Below are 24,427 nucleotides of genomic sequence, written 5' to 3'. Positions count from 1 at the left end.
CATCAATGACAGCTATTTCTATTTCAGCTTTGTGGACTGTCAGCAACTCGTTGCAGTTCAAGGGGTCGTCATCCACTTATGTCACACTCTCTAATTAACTGTGATGCTCAGATGCCCTTCCAAAAGAAAATGATATGGCGATTTGAGGTCCCAATTTTCAGTTAAAGGATGCGTGCAGATCATCTAGTTAATCCTGGAGATTTTTTTTAAAAAAAATGCTGTTCTAAAACAGTATGTAGAAAAAACAGAAGCAACTAGGATGGCTTCTTCCCATCTCACACAAATCACAGCTGTATTTTCTTTCTCAAATTGCTATTTGATATACCCTGGAAGTCACACACCTTCCCAGATGGAAAACTAGTTTTAGATCTCGCTCTGACAGGTAGATGTGACTTGCATTCAAGATACTTTGAGGAGCAGATGGTCAGTTTAATAAGCTATCAATGACCATTATGAATGATCAAGCCATGTCCGAGTCTACTGGGAGAACTGCTTTGCATAAGACAGCATGCCTGCAAAAATATGATGATCAACCAGCAATGCAAGACCTTTCAGCTAGCATTTGGTTACTGGAATAAGCATGATCAGACAGTTTCAACCTAGTACATTTTTAAAATTTCAGTAAGAAGCTATTTTATATGCTTACATTTTATCTGATGCTAAACTTTAAAGTTTAAAACATTCCATTCCATTGTTTGGGGACATGTTTATGAAGGTTCATCTCTTCCCACGTGTACCAACTCCAAGCCTTAGAACTTTCCTGGAGGTTTTTTTCCGGGTCCCTCACCCAGGTGTGTCATGTTTTTTAGATGGGAAGCCTGCAGTTAGGGACTGTCTTGTTTTGTACGTAAGCTGTTCTGGAAGCTCTTTTGCCTGAAAAGCAGGGTACAAATGCTCCAAATAACCAAGCACTCTTCTCTGATGGCATCCCATTATCAAATGCCCTCCTTTGAATGGCTTGCCTAGTGCCTAATTTAATGTCCTTTCAGAGCCAATAGAAACCCTATTTATTTTCCAAGGGCTTTTAAATTTGGTGTTCTGTTCAACATTCTTTGATATTGATTTAGTTTTTTAAAGCTTGTTTCTATGCTGCATCACATTTATTGTATTGCTATGGCAGTGTTACTGATTTTTAACTTCCTGTAATTCTGACATGAGAAGTTTTGTAATCAGTTGACTTATAAATACCACAAATAAATGAATAAATGAAAATTGAGCATTTGGGAAGCACCGATTATAACACGCTTATATAACTACAATATCAGTCTGATGTTACGTTCTACTGTATAGTAGTAGCAGAGCTTAGGATTCTGTCCAGTGCTAGCCTTAATCAGCATAGACCCATTGAAATTAATAGACACAAGTAACTTAGGCCCATTAATTTCAGTGGGTCTGCTTTGAGTAGGGCTAGCATTGGCATTGGGATGCGGGTGGCGCTGTGGGTAAACCCTCAGTGCCTAGGACTTGCCGATCGTATGGTCAGCGGTTCGAATCCCCGTGGCGGGGTGAGCTCCCATCGTCCGGTCCCAGCTCCTGCCCACCTAGCAGTTCGAAAGCACTCTTAAGTGCAAGTAGATATATAGGTACCGCTTTATAGCGGGAAGGTAAACGGCGTTTCCGTGTGCTGCGCTGGTGCTGGCTCACCAGCTGCAGCTTCGTCACGCTGGCCATGTGACCCAGAAGTGTCTTCGGACGGCGCCGGCTCACGGCCTCTAGAGCGAGATGAGCACGCAACCCTAGATTCGGACACGACTGGCCCGTACGGGCAGGGGTACCTTTACCTTTACCTTTAGCATTGGCTACACCCACAGGGCCTGGTGATGGGTTTCAGTATATGCAGCAGCAAATAGGCTTGCCATGTCACACTCCTGCATAAGGGACAAAAAGCTCACACATACAGATAAGACTTTTGTCTGACAAAAGGCTTTTTCAGTGGAATCAGTTTACATGTTCAGCAAACTCCTAAACATGTTTAACCAGAAATAGATCTCATGGAGTTGGAGCTTACTCCCTTGTGGCAAGTGTGCTTAGGATTGCAGCCTAAATATCTCTGAACTTAATAGTTATTTTAAGGTGTGGTACATTTAAAATTGCTCATATACTGTTATACTACCTCCACTTGTAGTCTGAAATATCTGGATGTAATGGAGCAAAATCCAGGTGCTGATTTAAAACCAAGCTGTTCCTTCTGTAAAAGTTTTGTTTTAATCAAGACCGAGGAAAGTGTTGCTTACTACCTCCCCTAGCTCTGAAATACTTTATTGCTATTTTCTGGTACATTAAGGAAATCCCAAAATGAGGTGTTTGGAACAAATTGCAGCTCTCTCATTGAAGCCAAGCAAGTAATTCCAGATGGTAGTTTGGAACTCACTATACAACCATGAATTTATATGCTTGTGAATAGCTATTCATGACTGCAACTTAATTCCATGTTCTTTTTTTGGCACTGCTGTTCACCTTTAACTCCACCATGGTGTAAAACTTGGTTTTTTGTAAAGCACTGAATCATTCATTCTATTCCCCCCCCCCCTTAAATGAGCTCAGAGTTCCCATAAATGTAAATATTTCAGGAAGGCCCAATGCCAGCCTACTTTTGACAAAAGACTACTGTAGCAAGTACTCAATATAACTAACCAATCTACCGCTGGAAAAGTCCATAACAGATGCATTTGGAAATGCCCTTTTCTAGTATGACAGAATTTTCTCAGTATGACAGAATTTTCTCAGTTCTCTCACAAAACTGACTGCATGTTTTAAACAAATGGCTATCTTTCATCTGAGCCACATTGCAAGGATTCTTTAGATTGCAAAAGCAAAGGCAAGCAAAATGAATAGTACAGATATTTCAGCCCACAGTTACAATACTATCAATTCAGGGCTTTTTTCCCAGCCAGAACTTGCCAGAACTCAGTTCCAGCACCTTTCAGGTGGGCTCCATTGCCATTCAAAGAGAACGAGGGGGGCATTCATAGTGAGTTCTGGCACCTCATTTTCTAGAAAAATAGCACTATCATCATAAGAGATTTCGCAGTGTCACTATTTCCTATATTAACCAAGTAACCCATGAGAACATAGTCACTTGGGAACAAAAAAGACACTCTTCATCTCCTAGGAACTATCTTCTTGAGATTTGTCTGTTGGGAGTGCAGTTGCACATGTGTTTGATTATGACACACTGCTCTCATTCATATGTCATGTTAAACATTTTATGTTTTGAAAATCAGAAACAATTCATCTTGAACTCATATGTTCTCCCTTCCCCTTTTGATGCACCACGAGGAAAAGTTCAGAAATTCTCACTGCTATTTATATTAACTGCCATTTAATTTAAACTTAAATAAACCATGTTTGGCTGAAACAGCTCCCCCTTCCAACCATAATTGATGGAGTCAGATTGTTTTAACCAGGCATACTTAACATGAACCCTGTTTTGGTTTGGATGACACACTCAACTGCTGTTGATCTAAATGAGAAGCTTTAGATCCTTCTCATGGCCACATCATAGAAAGAAAGTGAGCCTTGCTGACTCTTGTTCTCCTAAAACTAAACAGTTGTTTAGCATTATGCCCAAACATAACGATTGTGCCAGTTGATCAGGGAGCAAAGGATTGCACTAGTATGATTTCACTAGCCATTGTGCATGCACAACATTTATGGTGAAGGCATTGTAACCAGTCCCATGTAGAGCAACAGGGCATCAGGGAGCAGGCCCGTGGCATGCAGCCCCTCATTGCAGATCGCAGACAGAACCAGTCTGCTCATGTGCCACAAACATCTGCATGGCGGTGCCCTGTGTGCAGCAGTGCATGTGAATGCCTGCAGGTGGGGTTAGTTGGCACATACAGTGTCAGGAGTGGGGCTACACATTGGGACATATGCACAAATAGGTTTACTCTTGAAAAGAAAAACCTCATGAGACAAACAACTGCATCTGCAATTGTTAAGCTATAACAAGCCTCAAAGCTGAATTCTGATGGATCAAACCATTATTTCTGACAATACAGTGATGTGTAGTGCAGTGTGACACCCTTTATAGAACAGATTTTCTGCTTTGGCTGCCAAACATCGGAATTTAAGCATGGGTATTATGTTAGCTAGACCTGACTGGTGACGACTGCTTTGTGTTGCAAGGCAGCACTGAACCAGTCCTAGCAGTGCAAACCTATGGGGATTAGAGAGGAATGTGCCAGGGGAGTTCCCTAGCAACAGCTCTTATTAAGACGAAATGTTAAAATGGGGATGGAACTGTTATGAATTAACCAATGTTTAGATTGTATGATCACACATTCCTTTTATTTTGGTTGCTTGTGATATTACAGTATCGCTGTTCAAGGGGGAGTGCGTAATGCAAAGCTTCTCTATGAATTAATTTTGGCTGACAGTGTTCTTAACAAGTGACAGTTCTAAATATAGCCTGATGAGCAAAACAGACATTGCCCTTAGGTTGGGCAAACCACATTGCAGTCACTTCCCCCACCCCTTTTGATATGGGAAACATAACAATAAAAGATCAGGAATGAAAATAGAGAACCAGTGCCCCTTCCCCCTTGCCCCGTGTATCTCCCCCTCTCTCAATGTTAAAAATGAATTTTAAAAGGCTTATGTGAGCATGACATAATTTTGCTCCAGATTATTTTTGTTCTCTTGCTCTGTTGAACAGTATGTGACAGTGTGCAAGTCAGTCACCATATGCTCTTTGGAAGAACTATGAACATCAATTGTGGGTGCATGGTTCGAGATATATGGATGCCCATGTCTTCCTTCCTTCCTTCCTTCCTTCCTTCCTTCCTTCCTTCCTTCCTTCCTTTCTTCTGGATCAGGTCAATGGCTCATCTCGCCCAGCATCTTGTTCTCACAGTGGCCAACCAGATGACCACGTGAAACCCACAAGCAGGACCTGAGCACAAAAGTACTCTCCATCCCTGTGGTTTCCAGCCAGTGCTGGATTTATGTATAAGCTAAACAAGCTATAGCTTAGGGCCCCACTCTCTTGGGGCCCCCAAGAAATTTAAAGGTAAAAAAACACCTGGATGTACATTTCCAAAATATAAGATAAAAAACAAATAAAATAAAACCTACATACAGCAACATTGTTTGTTAGGTCCATAAATTGCCACATAGCATATGTTCAACACAAAAACAGTGACAATTTGTTGTTGGCAAAGGACAACTGGACATATAAAGGGCCAGATTACCTTCACTAGCTTAGAGCCTCATCAAACTTAAATCCAGCCCTGTTTCCAGCAATTGGTATTTGGAAGCATTGCTGCCTGGGCAGGTAGTTCCAGAATCTGCAGACTATGGCTACTTTTCTCAAATTTAAATTTCCAAGGTAACTCCACACTTGCTGTGGCAAATGTGATTGCATGTTGCACACCTTCTTCCCAACAGCAAACATGCACATGTATTTTAAAATACCGTATTTTTTGCACCATAACACTCACTTTTTTCCTCCTAGAAAGTAAGGGGAAATGTCTGTGCGTGTTACGGAGCAAATGCCTACGGGTTGCAGGGGGGATCTGCTGCAGTTGTGAGCAGAGGATCCATGGTTCCCCTTCCTTCCCTCCTCCATGGCTCGCTTTGAAACAGCAAAGCAGGAGAAGAGCCACTGAGTGGGGAGGAGAGAGGGACAGAGAGCCTGCTTGCTTTAAAGGAGCAAAGCGGGAGAGGAGAGGAGCCGGTTTAAAGCAAGCAGGCTCTCTGTCCCTCTCTCCTCCCCACTCAGCTCGCTAAATAGCATGATTAGCAGCATCCTTCTCCACACACCCCACACGTGCTCCTTGTCCCTTGAGTGCTTTTCCTTCCCTCCCCACTTAAAACGTGGTTACAAAGCACGGATCCACATGGATCCTCAGGATTTTTGCACTGGGTCACCCCAAATTCACCATCAGATCACATAGCATGTCCATGGCTACATCTTGCACCAAAAAAATCATGCACCCACTGTTGCCTGGGGTCGCAGTGGTGCAAAAACGTGGTTACAAAGCATGGATCCACATGGATCCTCAGGATTTTTGCATTGAGCTACTCCAAACTCACTGTCAGATCACATGTCTGTGGCCACAGCATGAACCACAAAAAATCATACATCCACTGTTTCGTTTAGAATATTTGTTTTTCTTGTTTTCCTCCTCTAAAAACTACGTGCGTGTTATGGTCTGGTGCGTGTTATAGAGCGAAAAATACAGTACCTATGGGCATCCATTTGGGGACGCTAGAGGTTTGGTTCCATCATCAGACAGAATGAGATGGTAGTTCAGGTAGTGACCACAGAGGTGTTAGAGGACAGAGCAGTGTGGGTTGCATGGGCTGGCATACCCCAAGCTACTTGCTGCGCCAGGGGCAGTGACAGATATTGCCAAGGGCTCTCCCCTCCCGTCTGACAGAAATAGCAGCAGCAAATGCAGAGCAGGGAGACATGGCAAAGCTTGGGAGTTCTTCTGGCTGCTCACCCTTTCCTGTCACTGATGGGGTTCCAGAAAACAGCCCCACTTGCCTGAGAAGGCCAGCTGTTGAAAACCAGTGGGTAGTGAGTCCTCCCCCAGGAATGACCCAGTTACTCTCCCCTCTTGCAAAGATGGCAGAAAATGTGGCAGAAAATGTATGCTGTTGTTCAACAATCATGTGTGCCAGATAGAGCCTTCAGCCCAGTTAAAGGCTGGGAGCAAAGGAGGAACAAAGTCACCTCAACTAAAGCTGACATTTGTCCTATTGCTGAAGAAGATCACAGTCAATGGGAAGAATTACGGCACTACCAGCAACTCCAGAGATGGTGCAAGGAAAATTCAAGAGGTCTAATCAATCTACTGCAGTTCCGAATAAAAATTACCCTCCAGATTCAGCAGACTGGACAGTCCCAGAAGAAGAGGATTTGTTGAGTAGAAGAAGAAGAAGAAGAAGAGTTTGGATTTGATATCCCACCTTTCACTCCCTTTAAGGAGTCTCAAAGCAGCTAACATTCTCCTTTCCCTTCCTCCCCCACAACAAACACTCTGTGAGGTGAGTGGGGCTGAGAGACTTCAAAGAAGTGTGACTGGCCCAAGGTCACCCAGCAGCTGCATGTGGAGGAGCGGAGACACAAACCCGGTTCCCCAGATTACGAGACTACCGCTCTTAACCACTACACCACACTATTAACCTACCAGATAAAAAGCAAAGTGATAGTCTCACCAAACTAGCTAAGTTACAGTCCAGGTTGACCCAAATACAACAACATGGACAACAAAACGTTGGTGAAACAATTGACAATCAAGCCTTTCACCCACAAGCTGTTTCTCCTAAATGTATGGTTAAAAAGAAGGTGGCCAGAGGAACGTTTAAGTGCATAGATGCAGAGCTGCAAACTCAACCCCCCTTGGAATATGATATGGTGAGGGACAATCCTGATTGTGTGACTATGAATTCCTGGCTAAGCTGCTGGAAATTAGCTCCAAATGAAATACGCAGTCCTCTCCAGAGAATCAGAAAGGATACTAACACCATTGATCAGATGAAATTAGGGACCTGGACAAAGTGGAAATGACAAGCACAGAGCCTTAAAGGAATTGGGGCTAAAACTGATGTCGTGGAACATAGCAAGCTGGTGTTCAAAGCAAAATAATAAACAGCTGATGAACTATTTTGAGCAATGTGATATTATTCTGCTGTAAGAAACATGGCACAATGACTGTGTAATGCTTAACGGATACAAGTGTCACTCATTGACAGCCACTCCCTCAATGAAAGGTGGTAGGGCTGGGGGGGGGGGGTCCTAGCATGTTTCATCTCCAGAAAGTTAAATGCAAACTACAACAGCCATGATGCCATGGAAGCGGGAACAAGATCATTTCCCCACTCCTCTTTTTAAAGAAATTCAAAAATTGTGAGTCTCAGCTGAGGAAAGGATACATGGATGCTTTTCTATATTGATCTAGCATACAAGATGTGACACACATGAAGGCTAAAATTCAGACAAGAAGATGGAATTATTATTTTTATCACGTTGGTGGGAGGTGGATAGAGGAAATCTGGGAAAGGAAGTTGTCTGAACCAAATCACAGTGCAATCTGTTGCTGCTATGGTGGCATTCTCCTGACAGACCTGAAGTAGTATTGCTGTTGGTTTAGGAAGGCCCACCATCCTACAGACAGGTGACATGATGACAGTGAAGTAAAAGCCCCCCCCCCCCTTTGGTGCTTCTGTTTCAACACGAAAGAATATAGCTGACACAATGTCTTGACTGTAATGTGAACAAAAGAATGATCAAAGAGCAGTTAAACAGGATTCCACCGGCTTTGCTTTGCTGAAGCAGAGAGATCTGCGGCCTCATTTGCCACCACATACATGTACTCACGTCCACATCAAACATTTCCTTCTGGGAAATATACTGCAAGAGGATAATTAAGAAGGAATATAATTGCTGTTGGTTGGGAACTTAGAGTCTGTACGTTTTGCAAATGGGGTATATCATAATCTGTTCTAATTGCATTACTCTTCATTCATGCATGAGCCGAATGAAAACACATCCATTTCCCTTAGCATATGCACCGACTGCTGCAAGTTCAAGGAGAAATGCATTAAAACAAACAAATGCTACCCAATTCAGTCAAAACTTTCTTCTATCGAACAGGGACAATGTAAGGCAACAGGCATGCATACTATAGGTTCAGTTAACTATTCAGAAATTAACACCACTTTCTATTGCCAATATTATGCTCACCATGACGACCTTGAAATGTCCACTTCACAACACAGAGAATGCTTTTGGCACTGCTTAAGGGGAAATGGGCTAAAAGTCACTTTAATTGTATTCTACCTCCAGCATTAGAGGCAGGGCGCCTTCAAATATTAGTTATTGTTGCACTATGGTCCCACTTGTGGGGTCCCCTTGAGCATCTGGCTTAGAATTGTGAGAACAGCATAATGGACTGAATTGGCCTTTGGTCTGATCCAGCAGGGCCCTCCTTGTTAGCAATTCAAATCCATAATATTACCCATATTTTTGTTTCTAAATTCGTCATAGTTAAACTATCGGAGGAAAGCCCTGTTTTCACCATGTCCATTCTCTTATGTATATAAAAGCTGTGTCCATATATCCTAGCACACAACAAAATCCAAGATAGGACTATACCATTAGCAGCAGGCTTGATTCTCTCAATTTTTTGTGTTATACTTGTACATAAATCAAAGTGAGAATAATAGGCTTGGGAACATGGCAGAAGATACAGGGCACGTGGAAGTCTACAAAATGATGGCAACTAAAAGAGACAAATAGGGTGTGAAAAAATACGCCATATAGTAGCCTTCCAAACCAGTTGCCCTCTATATGTTTTGAACCAAAAACTAATAGACCTGGGAAAAAATGTTGGCTGGGGCTGAGGTGTTGTCATCCAAAAAAACTGGAGGACACCAGATTGGAGACTGCTTCAGCTTTTTTTTTCTTTTGGTGACAGAATAAGTTGTTAGTATGCAAGGGAGCCCTGAGTGCTCATTGGAAGGACAGATCCTGAAGCTGAGGCTCCAGTACTTTGGCCACCTCATGAGAAGAGAAGACTCCCTGGAAAAGACCCTGATGTTGGGAAAGATTGAGGGAACAAGGAGAAGGAGACGACAGAGGACGAGATGGTTGGACAGTGTTCTCGAAGCTACAAACATGAGTCTGACCAAACTGCAGGAGGCAGTGGAAGACAGGAGTGCCTGGCGTGCTCTGGTCCATGGGGTCATGAAGAGTCGGACATGACTAAACGACTAAACAACAAATGCAAGGGAGGAAATTCTTCCAGGAGTTTAAAAAAGAGAGAAAAGGGTATTGTTGCCTGTAATCAAATAGCCTGAGGATTTCTTTGTTCATTTATATATTTCAGATCAAACTAACAATCAAGATGTACAACCTTTCTTTTAGAATTCTAACTTGCCTAAATCAATTGAACAAGATAAAAATAATTCAGCATCCTGTTTTCAGGAGCCAATCAGGTGCCTGTGGGAATCCCAAAGCCAGCAAATGTGTGCAGTGCCTCTCATAATGGAGATAGTACCCAGCCTTCATGGCTAACAGCCATTGACATACACCAGTTTATGCACTGCTTGATTGTAAAACAAAACAAAACCTTAAAGCGGTCAACAAAAAGTTAAAAAATCACAGGCCCCAATATAGATGATTGGTTACATCTCTCCATTGTGAGCAGTGTCCATTTATTCCTACTCTCTCCTTCCTGTTGTTTAGCCAGTTACTGATCCATAAGAGAAACTTTCCTCTCATCTCCTGATTGCTAAACTTACTCGGAAGCTTCTGGTGAGCGACTGCATCCAAAGCTTTTTGAAAGTCTATGTACACAGCGTCAACTGGGTCACCTCTAGCTATATGCTTGTTGGCACTATAAAAAGGTTAGTGAAACAGGACTTGAGTTTTACAGAAGCCATGCTGGTTCTGCTTCAACAAGGGTTGCCATGAAGACTTTAAGTGGAGTAGCCTGGAATTTCCTGGATCCTCCCTGGATCCTTTCCCCTAAAATTGGTTTTAAACTGGCTACTTTCAAATCCTTATGTATAGAAGCTGATCCTTGGAACAAGTTACATATTTCTCTTAGCAGATAAGCAATTTCACATTTGAGTTCTTTAAGAACTCGAGAGTGGATGCCATGCAGATCTGATGAATTGCCAGTTTTTGATTTGTCAAAAAGGGAACTTTTTCTCTTGTCGCCTCTAAATGCCTCAGTTTCTCACACTCCCTTTCTCTGAAAGTTAGCTCAGGCAGAGTCTTGGATCTTCCACCATGGAGACAGATGCAAAGATTTCACTCAGCTGCACTGCAATCGTCTTTCCCTCCTTTAGTGCACCTTTGACTCCCTTGTTGTCCGAAAATTGAACTGCCTGCCTAGCCAGTTTCCCATTTCAAATATATTTAATGTTATTTTCACTGCTGTGGCGTTAATGTTTTAGTGATATGCTCCTCAATTATGATTATTTTTGCATCCTTTATTGCCCACCTGCATTTCTTTTGCCACAGTTTTTGTTCCGTTTCATTCTCATTTGGGCAGGAGTTGGAGGAAGCTTTCCAGGCTCTAATAATTTCCTGTACTCTTCTCGATGTTACCTGTCCTGGCCATAGCTGTCAACTTTTCCCTTTTCCTGCGAGGAATCCTATTCAGAATAAGGGAATTTCGCTTAAAAAATGGGAAACGTTGACAGCTATGGTCCTGACATTCTCTTCACCTCAGTGGTTTTTTTCCTGATCTGCAGTACGCGTTATAGCTTCTATTATTGTGATGTTGAATAACATCTGAACATTTTAGAGAGATTTGACCCATATGACTTCCCCTTTCAGTTTCCTTTTTTAAAAAAAAAACAAACCCCAAACCCTCCTTTTAAAAAAGATCCCTCTTTTGAAGTCAAAGAAAGTGGTGTGGTCGGATTTTATAATATTTTCTAATATGGACAAAGAGCATGGACGATCCTCATGAACAGTATATAGTAGGCTTTGGTTGATGTAGGTTCTCCTTTCCTTTTCACGTGATAAAAGGATTTTTATTTTTATGTATAAATTTTGTAATATATTTGCACTCAGTCAACTCTGAGAGAAATTAATACCTGCTTGATGTTTTGGATAAGGTATACAGTGCAGTAGTATTGTTTAATTGGTTTGGGTCCTTTCCCCTATAATTATTGTCAGTTTTGTTTCATGTCCCCACCCCACCTCCTGTGTGAGTGTCTGAGGGCCCTGCTCCTTCCTGCCACTTACCACCTGGCCCAGGGCGGGGCCTGAAGCCTCATAAGGACTGCTGTGCTCTGCTGCCCAGGAGGACTGTCCTGTGTGAGTGTCTGAGGGCCCTGCTCCTTCCTGCCACTCACCATCTGGCCCACGGCAGAGCCTGACAGGCCTCACAGGGACGGTTGCTGTCACTGCTGCTGCGGCCCAGGGGGATCCAGAGGGGCGCAGAGTTCTTTTTAAAATGTTTTTAAATTTTCCTTTTCCTTTTTATTTATTTATTATTATTTTTTGTATATGCGGGGATGGGGGTGGGATGGATGTTTAGTTGGGAATTTGTTTGATTTTGATGGATTTGTAATTTTTAGTTTTTTATTTGTATTGTTTTTTGTTTTCTGGGGTTTCTTTTCTTTTGTTTTGTTTTTATTGTTTTAAGGTCTTATTTTGTTCTTAAGGGGAGGGGTCAGGGCTGCCGGGGAGTGGGTCCCAGCCAACAAAATGGCTGGGGCATGTTCCACAGAGGTGGATGCCCCTGAATGGGACAACTGATCTCAGTGATCACGGGTAGGAGGAGGAGTTACGCTAAGACCAGATCATGTCATTACAGAGGAGGCAGGTTTAGTCGTTGTCTGAGGACTCTCCCTGCCTCCGGGTCTGGTCCTGACCGGACGGATACTAGAATCATCAAGGGATACCCACATGACCTGAAGGTGCTGCTGTGCAATGCCAGGTCAATGATTCATAAGACCACTGCCATCCATGATTTGATCATGGATGGAGGATTTGACCTGGCATGTGTAACAGAGACTTGGCTGGATGAAGCAGATGGGCCTGTCCTTGCCGCTGCTTGTCCACCAGGTTTCTCTTACGCACAGCAACCCAGGCCTTGTGGGCGGGGAGGGGGGTTACAGTGATTTTAGGTGCATTAGTTTGCACCAGGCGTCCTATTGGGAAGACAGTTCTCTGAGTGCATGTTCTGGAAGTTGGGCAATAGGGGCAGTACAGGATTCCTTTTGGTGTACCGACCTCCCCGCTGCACCAAGGATTCCCTGCCCGAGGTGCTTCAGGTCGTGGCGGATGTTGTCCTGGAGACACCTAGTTTGGTTGTCCTAGGGGATTTTAATATCCATGCCGACACGACCTTACAAGGGGCCGCTCGGGACTTCGTGGAAAGCATGGCCTCCATGGGGCTGTCCCTGAATAAGTTTGGCCCAACCCATAGCCGTGGACATGCCTTGGACCTGGTGTTTACCTCTATGGATGTTGGTGATCTGACACTAAGTAAAAGCAAAACGAAAGAAGTGCCATGGTCAGACCACTTCCTGGTGCAACTTGACTTCTCCGCAACCCTTCCCCTCTGCAGGGAGGTGGGACCGATTCGGATGGTCCGCCCCCGCCACTTAATGGATCCAAATGGTTTCCAGAGAGTGGTAGGGGATGCTTTATCCCATGTTGATGGCCTTTCAGCTGATTCCCTGGTGGCCCGCTGGAATGTGGAGTTAACCAGGGCTATTGACTGTTTGGCTCCGAAGCGCCCTCTCCAATTGCATGGAGCCCGGACAGCCCCGTGGTTTTCCACGGATCTGAGGGCAATGAAACAATCGTTGAGAAGGCTAGAGCGCCGGTGGCGGATGACCCATTCTGAAGCTGACCGGACACAGGTTAGAGTTCAGTGTCGAGCCTACCAAGTGGTGGTAGCGACAGCGAAGAAGACTTTCTTCACCGCCTCTATTGCATCTGCAGAAAACAGCAGCAGGAGACTTTTTCAGGTGGTTCGCAATTTAGCGGAACCACCTGCTACATCGGGGCCCAGTACGGGCCACATGATCTCCTGCAATGATTTTGCAAAGTTTTTTGCAGATAAAGTCGCTCAGATTCGGGAAGTGGTAGATGCCACCGTGGGAGCAGGGCCAGGGCGGGAGAGTGCTAGAGTCCTGTCTAGTCAAATTATGTGGGATCAATTCCAATCTGTTACCTCCGAGGATGTGGACAGGCTGCTTGGACGAGTGAAACCAAACACCTGTCTCCTTGATCCTTGCCCATCCTGGCTTATAAAAGCTAGCCGGGAAGGGCTGGGTGATGGGCTTCGTGAGGTGGTGAATGCTTCCCTCCGTGAGGGAGCCTTCCCAGACCCCCTGAAAGAGGCGGTTATTAAACCGCTTCTTAAAAAAAATCTTTAGATGCGGCCACGATGGCCAACTATCGCCCAGTCTCAAATCTTCCATTCTTGGGCAAGGTGATTGAGCGAGTGGTTGCTGAACAACTCCAGGCACGCCTGGAAAAAGCAGACGATTTGGATCCCTTCCAGTCGGGATTCAGGCCTCATCACGGGACTGAAACTGCCTTGGTTGCACTGGTTGATGATCTCCGGCGGGCTAGGGACAAAGGTGAGAGCTGTTTCCTAGTTCTGCTGGATCTCTCAGCGGCGTTTGATACCATCGACCATAAAATCCTTCTGGACCGTCTTGAGGGGCTGGGAGCTGGGGGCACTGTCATACAGTGGTTCCGCTCCTTCCTCCTGGGCCGTGTTCAGAAAGTGGTGGTGGGGGATGAGTGTTCAGACCCCTGGGCTCTCACTTGTGGGGTGCCTCAGGGTTCTGTCCTCTCCCCCATGCTTTTCAACATCTACATGCAGCCGCTGGGAGAGATCATCAGGGGGTTTGGGCTGGGTGTTCATCAGTATGCGGATGATACCCAGCTCTACCTCTCTTTCAAATCAGAACCAGTGAAGGTGGTGACGGTCCTGTGTGAGTGTCTGGAGGCGGTTGGAGGATGGATGGCGGCTAACAGATTGAGATTGAATCCTGACAAGACAGAAGTACTGTTTCTGGGGGACAGGAGGTGGGCAGGTGTGGAGGATTTCCTGGTCCTGAATGGGGTAACTGTGCCCCTGAAGGACCAGGTGCACAGCCTGGGAGTCATTTTGGACTCACAGCTGTCCATGGAGGCACAGGTTAAATCTGTGTCCAGGGCAGCTGTGTACCAGCTCCATCTGGTACGCAGGCTGAGACCCTATCTGCCTGCGGACTGCCTTGCCAGAGTGGTGCATGCTCTGGTTATCTCCAGCTTGGACTACTGCAATGCACTCTACGTGGGGCTACCTTTGAAGGTGACCCGGAAACTACAACTAATCCAGAACGCAGCAGCCAGACTGGTGACTGGGAGCAGCCGCCGAGACCATATAACACCGGTCTTGAAAGACCTACATTGGATCCCAGTACGTTTCTGAGCACAATTCAAAGTGTTGGTGCTGACCTTTAAAGCCCTAAACGGCCTCGGTCCAGTATACCTGAAGGAGCGTCTCCACCCCCATCGTTCTACCCGGACGCTGAGGTCCAGCACCGAGGGCCTTCTGGCGGTTCCCTCACTGCGAGAAGCCAAGTTACAGGGAACCAGGCAGAGGGCCTTCTCGGTAGTGGTGCCCTCCCTGTGGAACCCCCTCCCACCAGATGTCAAAGAGAACAACAACTACCAGACTTTTAGAAGACATCTGAAGGCAGCCCTGTTTAGGGAAGCTTTTAATGTTTGATGTATCACAGTATTTTAATATTCTTTTGGAAGCTGCCCAGAGTGGCTGGGGAAGCCCAGCCAGATGGGCGGGGTATAAATAATAAATTATTATTATTATTATTATTATTATTATTATTATTATTTCTTTTCATGGATGGCTGACAATCTGATATTGTTCTGTTTGTATGAAGATTGTTTTGACAGCTGTAATAATTTTTCTTGCTTATTAGAAATTTAATGAAGATTATTTAGAAAGCAAAAATATAACCAAAGTAGTCATTCTCATCCCTTAGGTATGATCAGTGCTTTTTCAGGGGGTACGCAGGGGTATGCATACCCCTAAACATTTTGTGAATCTAAGTTTGGTCTCATTGAGGGTCAGTATTTCAATATGAGTAGGAAAATGAGAGCACCCCGAAACATTTTTTTTAGAAAAAAAGAGCACTGTGTATGATTCATCCTGAATCACATGCTCCTCAACTCCCATCAGCTCTCCTCCAGCAATCAGTTTAAAAGCGGCGTTGCTACCTATTTGATTTTGAGCACCAACAGTCTGCTGATTAAGGCTTCCTCGGATTGAGTGTCAGCTATAATTTCATTATTGACATTGGTGTGCCTTGAGTTAAATGAGATTCCTTGTATACCCAATTGCTCACTTGCCCAAATGAGGATTCCAAATATGATCAATTGTACTATCTGAGAAAAATGTTAAATAACCGTTCCCATCAAAATGCCGCTCTTAAAGAACTTTTCACGCCATCTCTACTTGCCCCTCTTTCTCCCCAACGTGATGTTGCTAAAGGGCAAAACACATCTTCTCAAGAGCCTTAGATTTAAATGCATCTTGGCTGACAAGCCACATCTCTCCATGTCAGGTCCTGTTCTGTCAAACTGTCCTCCAGTTATCAAACGTACCGCAACATTATTCGTGCTGGCCAGCATGAATCACCTGTTGTGACTGCTTTACAATTTCAAAAGAAAGGTGGCTTTTACAATATATCCTGTCCTCTTTCCTAAAGTTCAACCTTTTTACTATTCAATCATTTTTTAAAAAAAACAACAAAGAGCAGTGGTGATTTTACAAGGAGCAATATTTAGGAATGGATTTTTTTTTTTAAAATCTCAATGTCAGTCTTATCCGGGTAGATTTCCCCCCTCTAATTCCTGTCCCTTTCCTTGTTCTCAATGAGAAGCGAGTAATTCCTTGGTTCCACCAAAACAATCCTTATATAATATATGCATTGGTTTAACATTTATAGAATCATCGAGTTGAAAGGGTCCAACCCCCTGCTATGCAGGAATCTTTTGCCTAACATGGGGCTTGAACCTACAACCATGAGATGAAGAATCTCATGCTCTAAGGAGTGAGCTATCTGCTAAAATCAACCCCTCTTCCCAGGGAACTCTGAGAATTGTAGCTCTGTGAAGGAAATAGGAGTCTCCTAACAATTCTCAGGGCCTTTAACAAAGTAAAGCCAACAGTTTAAAGAGGTATCACAGAGCTTTCAGTGTATGGCGTGAACGTGGCCATTGTTCCATGGAGAACAGGAGTGGGTAAGAGGTCTTACCAGTATAGACAGATGATGGCAGGGGAGGAGGAAAGCTACTCTACTTAGCACTTGTAGTTTCTGAGAATGCTCTGGGCTGACTTATTGTCACTACAAGATATTGTGAAGTCTTACAGCAGCAGCTGCCTGTAGCTTACTGGAATGCCAGAAGAAGCAGCCCAGGGCAGTGGTGTCAGTAGCAGAGGGTCTTCACCAGCTGCTACCTCCTGCCACCAGGCCTCAGTCCCAGCTGAAATTACCGTAAGTCCCACTGATATAACTCTAGACTTGAATTCTGTTGAATTCTGGTGCACTTTGGCCTTTAAAGTGCTTAACGTTTTGACTGAATTGCATCCAATGTTCTTCTAAAATAAAATGCCCTATGTGAACTTGAAGGAAAGTGCTTTCAAGAAAAAATCAGCTGAACATTAAAATGCGGCCAAATCCTATATTAAATAGGTAATAGCCACTCTCTGACTTGAGAAAAGTTCTTTACAAGCTGCAATAAAGAGCATGAAATCACTACAGGACTCCGAGTATATTTCAAAAATAAAAGTTCTTTCCTAGATTTTTCTCACTGAATCCAACAGAAATCAATTGTGTTTAGAGAATTTTCTGTAAGCCATTTGAAGGTATGTGTGGGTTGCAAATGCTGGGTATCTGCATATTCTCATTGACAGCTTTTGTGGTTTCACTGGGTATTTTGATGGGATGGATCTGATAGTTTGAATAGTTTAAAGGTATTTTATCATTTAACCTAAGTTTCTATGGGGATCCTAATGAATTCACTTGTGCAGTGGAAATTTGCCAAAGCACCGAAACACTGAAGGGCACATCAGTTAAGAATGAAAAGGTATGAAGGCACAAAATGGATTGCTGGCAATCTTAGCATATTTGTTTCTTCCACCAGTCACTGAAGTTCTGCTTCACCAAGTTCAATGAGTTTCAAACCTCTTGCCCTTCTAGAAAAAAAAGAGGTGGGATTTGGTTCAGTACTAATAGGAAAAAAAGGATGAGCATATTTCCAGTATGGCAAAGCAATATCCATTCAGAAAGGATGAGCAGAAAAAAGGAACAGCTGCTGCAGATGACACTGGCAGCTGGCTGCCCTGGATAATGGCAGAGGTCTCTGCCATTAAAAAAACAAACAGATCACAAAGTCTCAAGATTGAGAGACTCAATGAGCAGAGGATGCTTTATACTAGAATTGTGCAGTAGTGACCTAAAACATTCATAGCTGAAGAGAATGAATGGATTCATACACATATATGCATTTAACTGTGAAGATGAAAAACTGGTACATAAAGATATTATTTCAGGTCAGAATTAAAATAATATAATAAGAGAGGTTTGGAGGTGTCAGAACTGAAGGAATCATTTTTAGGCTGACCCAGAAATAGGGATTCAGAGACCATAGTAAGGTACATTTATTATTTTAAATTATATTCAATTACGTTTCCATCTTTAATTGTTTAAACAAAATGAAAACTGAAGTGATGGACCGTGCCATGGAACACGGAACCAACCAAAAATTCCCAAAAGATTCACACTAACATATAGCACCTCAGTAAGCATGCATCCCACAGCAAGGGTGTTCCCCTGTTCCAAAACAGATAACACAAAATCCAGCTGTAATTCAGATATCAGAGGGCACCAGGTTGAGGAAGGGTGCCTTTTCCTGGAGAGTCTAGGGACTGAGTTTGGGATTCTTTCTGGGCAAAGTCTGTGGATGATCACTGAGCTACGACCTTCTAACTGTAACTAGAATAAGATAAACTGATATTTATTTTTTGCAAGCAATTTTTAGTTATGAAATGTGCTTGACTATTCCCCCCTCTCCTTCAGATGTAACTGCATTCCTTCATCTGAATCTAAGTGATTCTGCCTTGAACGAAGACAGCTTGGTAAGTAGGTTTTTAAGACAGATGGTATCATTGATCTGTCTCAAGGAGGACCGTTAATGAAAAACATATTGCTAAAACAAACACTTGAGATGAAATTAAATGCAAATAGACACAAAATATTTGCATCACACTAAGTGTGTTTTGTTATATCATTAATTGTCTGTTGCGCAAATGTTTATAATGAACTTTCCAGTTCATTTACCCAAGACCAGCAATCTGTTGTGGATTGAGCAAATTAAAAATATATTGTTCTGCTTTGCTTCAGTTTGAGATCCAGAGGTTTTGATCTTAGTACCTCAGATGAAATCAGGCCAGGCCATTTTAAAATCTGCCTTGTTCAAGGTGAACCTACTTGAGACTTATAAGGAGGTGTCAACGTGGCACCTGTGGGTGGCAGTGGTCCCTCAAGTACCTCCTATGGCACTTGTGAGCAGTCTCAGTAAATATCCCCTCAAAAATCCACAATGTATGTAAGGATGCTTGCTCTTCCTGCTCAGCTCCTGTTTGAACCGGCTCAACCTCTGCTACATGGAACATACCCCCTTAAACATGTCCAAATTTCTTTGGAATTAATGACTGGACACCCCCCCCCCCCCCGCAAAGAATTTGTCTCTATAAGCAGGCAAGGCAGTTGTCAGCAAAGCTCAGATGGTGACAGGAGAAGAAGAAGCAGGCATAGAGAGAGAACAGTTAACAGTGGAAGGCAGAGAGGATGGGGAGAGCAGCTGTAATCTGAGCTCTGAACAAAGGGGAGACGAAAGACAGGGCCATAGTGACAGGCGGCTGTGTGAGAGCTCCAATAGTGAGTCAGATGTTGGAATGCAGGAAGCATTCTCTTCCAAATCTCGTAGGATCTCAAAAGTGGCCGAGGTGCATGAAAGATATCGGAAAAGAAGGTGGGGGCTTCCGTGCTGGGGAAGGGGGAGGAGCTCAGTCTGGGCAACTCCATCTTCTGGGGAGGATGATGAGTAGAGGAGGTCCATCCTAGTTTGTTATTTTAGCAGTAAATCTGAAATAAATAACAGCCAGAGGTGTCTCGTGTTTGTGGGAGAGACCAAGCCATAACAGCAGTGGCTGATGTAGTTAGTTCCCCTCCACATTGTTTGCAGGGGGGGGGGGGTGAGGAGTGATGGAAGGTGAAGTCTGCACCATTTTGTGGTCCTTCTCCTGTTCTTGTAAACATGGCAGCAATTTTGTGTTATGCCATCCACCCATAGCAGCTATTTCCTGTTATGCCAACCCATCATGGCAGTCATTATATAAATAGCACCGACAATACTTTCTCAAAATGGAAAATGTGCACCTTGTTTCCATGCCAATATTTTCCTGGCTTTCATGGGTAACAATGCTATGCTGGGGAAGAGTTACCTTGTGAGCATCCATTTATGCTATTTCTGTGGTTCAGGAAGGAGTTGCACTGCAGCAGTTCCCATGCTGTGGAGATAAGGAGGGACGCAAATTGTGATTGTGTAATGTGCAAAAAAGGAACTTATTACTCCCAATTCCTCTGTTAAAATGTATGTGCATGCATGTGTGCACCTCTGTCAGGGCACATGCATGCACACACATGCACTCTCTCTCTCTCACACACACGTTCGGCTTCTGGGAAGTCAATTTGTTTCAATATATATATCACAATAATAAAGCCTTTGTGTGTGTGTGTGTGTGTGTGTGTGTGTGTGTGTTGGGAGAAGGGTGTGTAGCTTTTCTGTGAACAGAAATAAAATGCTTGCTTAATGAATGACTTGCTATGAAACACTCAAGCGGTAAGGTACAAAGCCATGTAAATGAAGGAAGGATATATAAAAACTAAGTGTGATTGAAGATTTTGCTGAATAAAATGTTCAATGACTTAGCATCTTGTTTAGTTTTCCTAGGTATTCAGCAAAACCTAATTAGAAGGAAAGGTGTTAATGGGAAACAGGCAAGAAACAGAACTCGTGATCAGAAGTTATGCTTCCATTCTATGTTCTTTATCAGAAAACCGTTTTTTTTTACCTGCTTAAAAAAACCTCACCATCCCTTCCTAAAGCTGCCCTCTTCTTCCCAGAAGAAAAATAAATGCTACATTAATAGCATTCTTCCTTCTCATGCAGAAGCAGGACCATTTTATGCTATAGTATTTATAAATGCACATAATAACCTCTTTGCGTTAGCAGCTCCCCTTCACTTTTTTTATAGGTCATCTGAACAGTAAGAGGTTCTGAGCTTACACTTTCAAAATATAGATTAGAGGTAGAGAAGAGGTGACTGAAAAACTGAGGGCTTCTGAAGAGGACTTCAGATGACCCAATTTCCCAAGTTTGCAATCACTGCATGGTAGGAGCCCTGTAAAAGTGGAGAAGAAGGTTGCTCCAAAAGGGATAAGCACTTTGACAGGTATTCAATTCAAAATATAGCTCCTTTCACAGAACAAACCATGACTCAAAAGCAAGTCCCACTGAATTCCAGGTAAGTGAGTCTAGGTAAGTGAGTCATTTGGGTGTGTCAAATGAATACGTGCAGGCAAAGTCCTGGTGGCACTGCAGCGGAAGGCTCCTCACCCCCAACCTAGAAATTGGCTTCAGTGTAAATAGGCTTGTTTCAGACATTCACAATAATATGCGTAGGTTGGGAGGGTGGAGCCTGCTATGGTGCTGCTACCATCCCTGCCTACACACAGTTGTTCTTCATAGCTGAAGAACTGAAAAGGTCTTAGACTTTCCATAATCAGTGTTATGGGTTTTGCTTTAGAAAAGCACAGATTTCCCTCCTCCTTCTCTAAAGAGCATATGGGTAGGAGTGAAAAATAGCTGCGTTCAATTGCGAAGGTTTGTTGTAAAATGAAAAAGAGAGGTTGTTGAAGCAGCACAGCAGATTGCAAAATGAGAGCTGCCTGCATATTGCAGAACTGAAAAGTGTAAGTTGTACTTTCACTAGCTGGGTAAATGCTCTACATACAAACATATGCACACACACACACACACACACACACACACTTACTCCATGCCAAAGAAATGGAATCATTCTTAGATGCTCACTTGGGATCATAGGATATGAAACTCTGCTTCTGATGGGCAAGGGATGATCTGAGTGTTCAAAACCCCCAGAATTTAGGAAGTTTGGTAACAAGCCTGCAGAGACAATGGGAGACCTGTCAGGTAAGTCAAATGTATCATAGGAAGAGGCTCATGCAATGAAGATATACAGAGAAGGACAAATTATATATGCATTTGTATGATAATGCTAGAAGCATGTTGATTGGAAGGAGGCATGCTCAAGGCTATGACCCATAAACGTAAAACCTTATCTAAGGGTAAGTAATTTTGTTGGGTTTTGAGTACTAGGAGTGAATGAATAAGCCTATCCATTGGGGTATAGTCAACTTTGTGCCCTCCAGATGTTGGTAAAGTACAACTCCCATCAATCTCAGCCAGCATGGTCAATGGTCAATGATGATGGGAATTGTGATGCATCTGGAGGGGCGCTGTTGACTACCATACGTGATGAAGAGCCACAACCATGTTACTCCATCCCTCAAAGGGACGGATTGGCAGGAATCAAGCAGAAACACAGTAGCCAGTCGATGGATACTCTGAGTCCCCAGTTTTCTCTAATCTTGTGAATTTGTGTGGCATGCTAACAGACATACACTCTGGTATTTAGTGGGTTAAACATTACTGAGAATATCTTAACTAGAAGAACCATTTAGCAATGGAATGCACACTGCCTCATTTTAGAATACTGTGACCATCAGATGTTTATCTTTTTTTTCAAAAAGAAAATGCTGCTCTAGGCAATCCTTGCAGGATTTTTGTCTAAAAATTGAGACTGATTCACAAGTCACCACTTACATGCCCAGGAAATTGCCTGTGGGTATGTTTAAGCATTCTCCACAAAAAAGTATAATGTGAAGAATACGTACAGCTGCTTAAAAGTACTTTCCGCTTGCCAATAACAGCAACGCATCTTAGATGTAAAAGAGTTGTAATGAAATATAACGTATATGAAATATATACATTAATGTATGAATACAATGAATGAATGAAGTAGAAATTAAATCAGGAATTTGCTAGGGCAGAACCCTAAAATTCATGAATCTCTACTTATTCTTCATTGACAACTATGACTATTCTCTTTCTTCCTGGGGTTAAAATATAACCAGGAGCTGTGTTTCTAATTATGGTTCATGCTCCAATTTTACAGTTATCCATTGCTGATAAACAGTAGAGAAATTTATAACATGGAATGGATAGAGCATTCATGGGTTTTGTATTTACTGCTCTATTCACGTTTTAAAATATGCACCGCTTCTTTCAGCAGTAGAGAAAGGGAGAGAAAATATAATGAGCTATGAGCAGACACAGGAACAGTTGCCCATGCTTCTTTTAAAATATTAACACCTCCTTCCCTTCAGTAGGACTGAAAAGCTCTTTGAAGGGTGTTCTGGAAAGTGTGAATGTACTCTTTCACCACTTCATCAATGTCAACTGCATTCTTTCTCCCTTTTGAATTACCCCACAAGAGAGCTCTAGGATAACTTTCATTCTGTTCACACATTACTTTTTTCACTGTTTATCTTAGCTTCCCAATGCTTGGGGACCACAAGCCTGACCAAAATCTCACCTTTAGCTCTGCTCTTTCACTTCTCCGGGAGACTTCCACAATGCCCTTCTGCAGTCTGCATTGGTGGAAACAATCCAGCTTCCACATCAATGAATAAATGGGCATAAACTAGACACCCGAAAGGGCAATATTCATAAAACAGTAGAAGGGTGTTTTGGCCCTACACAACACACTCATTGGTCACCTTGAAATAGCCACTCTGGAATGAAGGAACTTCAAAGGGAAGCACAAGCATGAAGTTGCCCAATTATAATTGTTACAGAAATTCAATTGTATCACCTGGAGCTCAGATGACATGACAGGTTTTTATCCTGCTACATGTGTCAATAAGTTCACCAATGTCAGACGCTTTCTGCTATCACCAACAATACTTTGTTAACGGTCATTGCTAACTGTAACCATTTTCCATTTACATAATTGTTATTATGTGTTGAATGTGCATGTAATTTCTCTCTGACTCCTCTGCATCCTGCCTCCCCAGAACCTTATGTACGGTATATATAGTTGCCAGTTTAGGATTACACTTCATGAATCTGATGAAGTGGGCTCTACACTGCTAAATCTTATGCCATAATAATTGTGTTAGTCTTAAAGGTGCTACAAGACACGTTGTCTTTTTTGCTGCAACAGGTCAACTTATATGTCTTGTGGAAATTGCAATTCTTTCATTACTGGAACATTTTGAAAAGGGCTAACTATTTCGACCCAGCTGAGCAGGGTTTAAGGATTTTAAAAAAACAACACCTCTTTTAAATTAAATTGAAAGCCTGATTTTAGAAGACTTCTAAATATACCTACTCTAAACATGCCAGAGGGTACAAATGGCTGAATCTGCCAATTTCAGTCTCTTTAAGTTTTCCACTCTTATGTTCAGTTCTCCCCATCTCCACATCAGTTTGCAATAAAGAAAGAAAGAAAGAAAGAAAGAAAGAAAGAAAGAAAGAAAGAAAGAAAGAAACCATCAGGAAAAATTGCCAGCATTTTAATGCATATCTAATAGCTACATTTTTGTATGAAATCTAGCCCAATAGACACATATTGACAAGCAATTATTATTTGTTTGGGAACTACCTCAAAATTGGGGGAAGTATGACACAAACAAACTCGGAAACTCCTCTGTCCAAATCTAGCTAGTACACTTTTGGTATAGCAGTGGCCTGGCTTCAGAACCTAGCTTA

General features: G+C 42.9%; 1 long non-coding RNA gene across 1 annotated transcript in view; it reads left to right on the top strand.

The window, feature by feature from the left end:
- LOC308464896 overlaps positions 1-24,427 on the top strand; it is a 192,192-nt gene that overhangs the window by 15,674 nt on the left and 152,091 nt on the right. Inside the window, exon 2 of the long non-coding RNA XR_013980177.1 lies at positions 18,586-18,644. This is a non-coding gene — a long non-coding RNA (uncharacterized lncRNA). The remainder of the gene's footprint in view (positions 1-18,585; positions 18,645-24,427) is intronic.

This window comes from Podarcis pityusensis, assembly GCF_964106645.2.
Source record: "Podarcis pityusensis genome assembly, chromosome: 1".
In the NCBI taxonomy this organism is placed as follows: domain Eukaryota; kingdom Metazoa; phylum Chordata; class Lepidosauria; order Squamata; family Lacertidae; genus Podarcis; species Podarcis pityusensis.
This window is presented reverse-complemented; position numbering and strand designations above follow the sequence as displayed.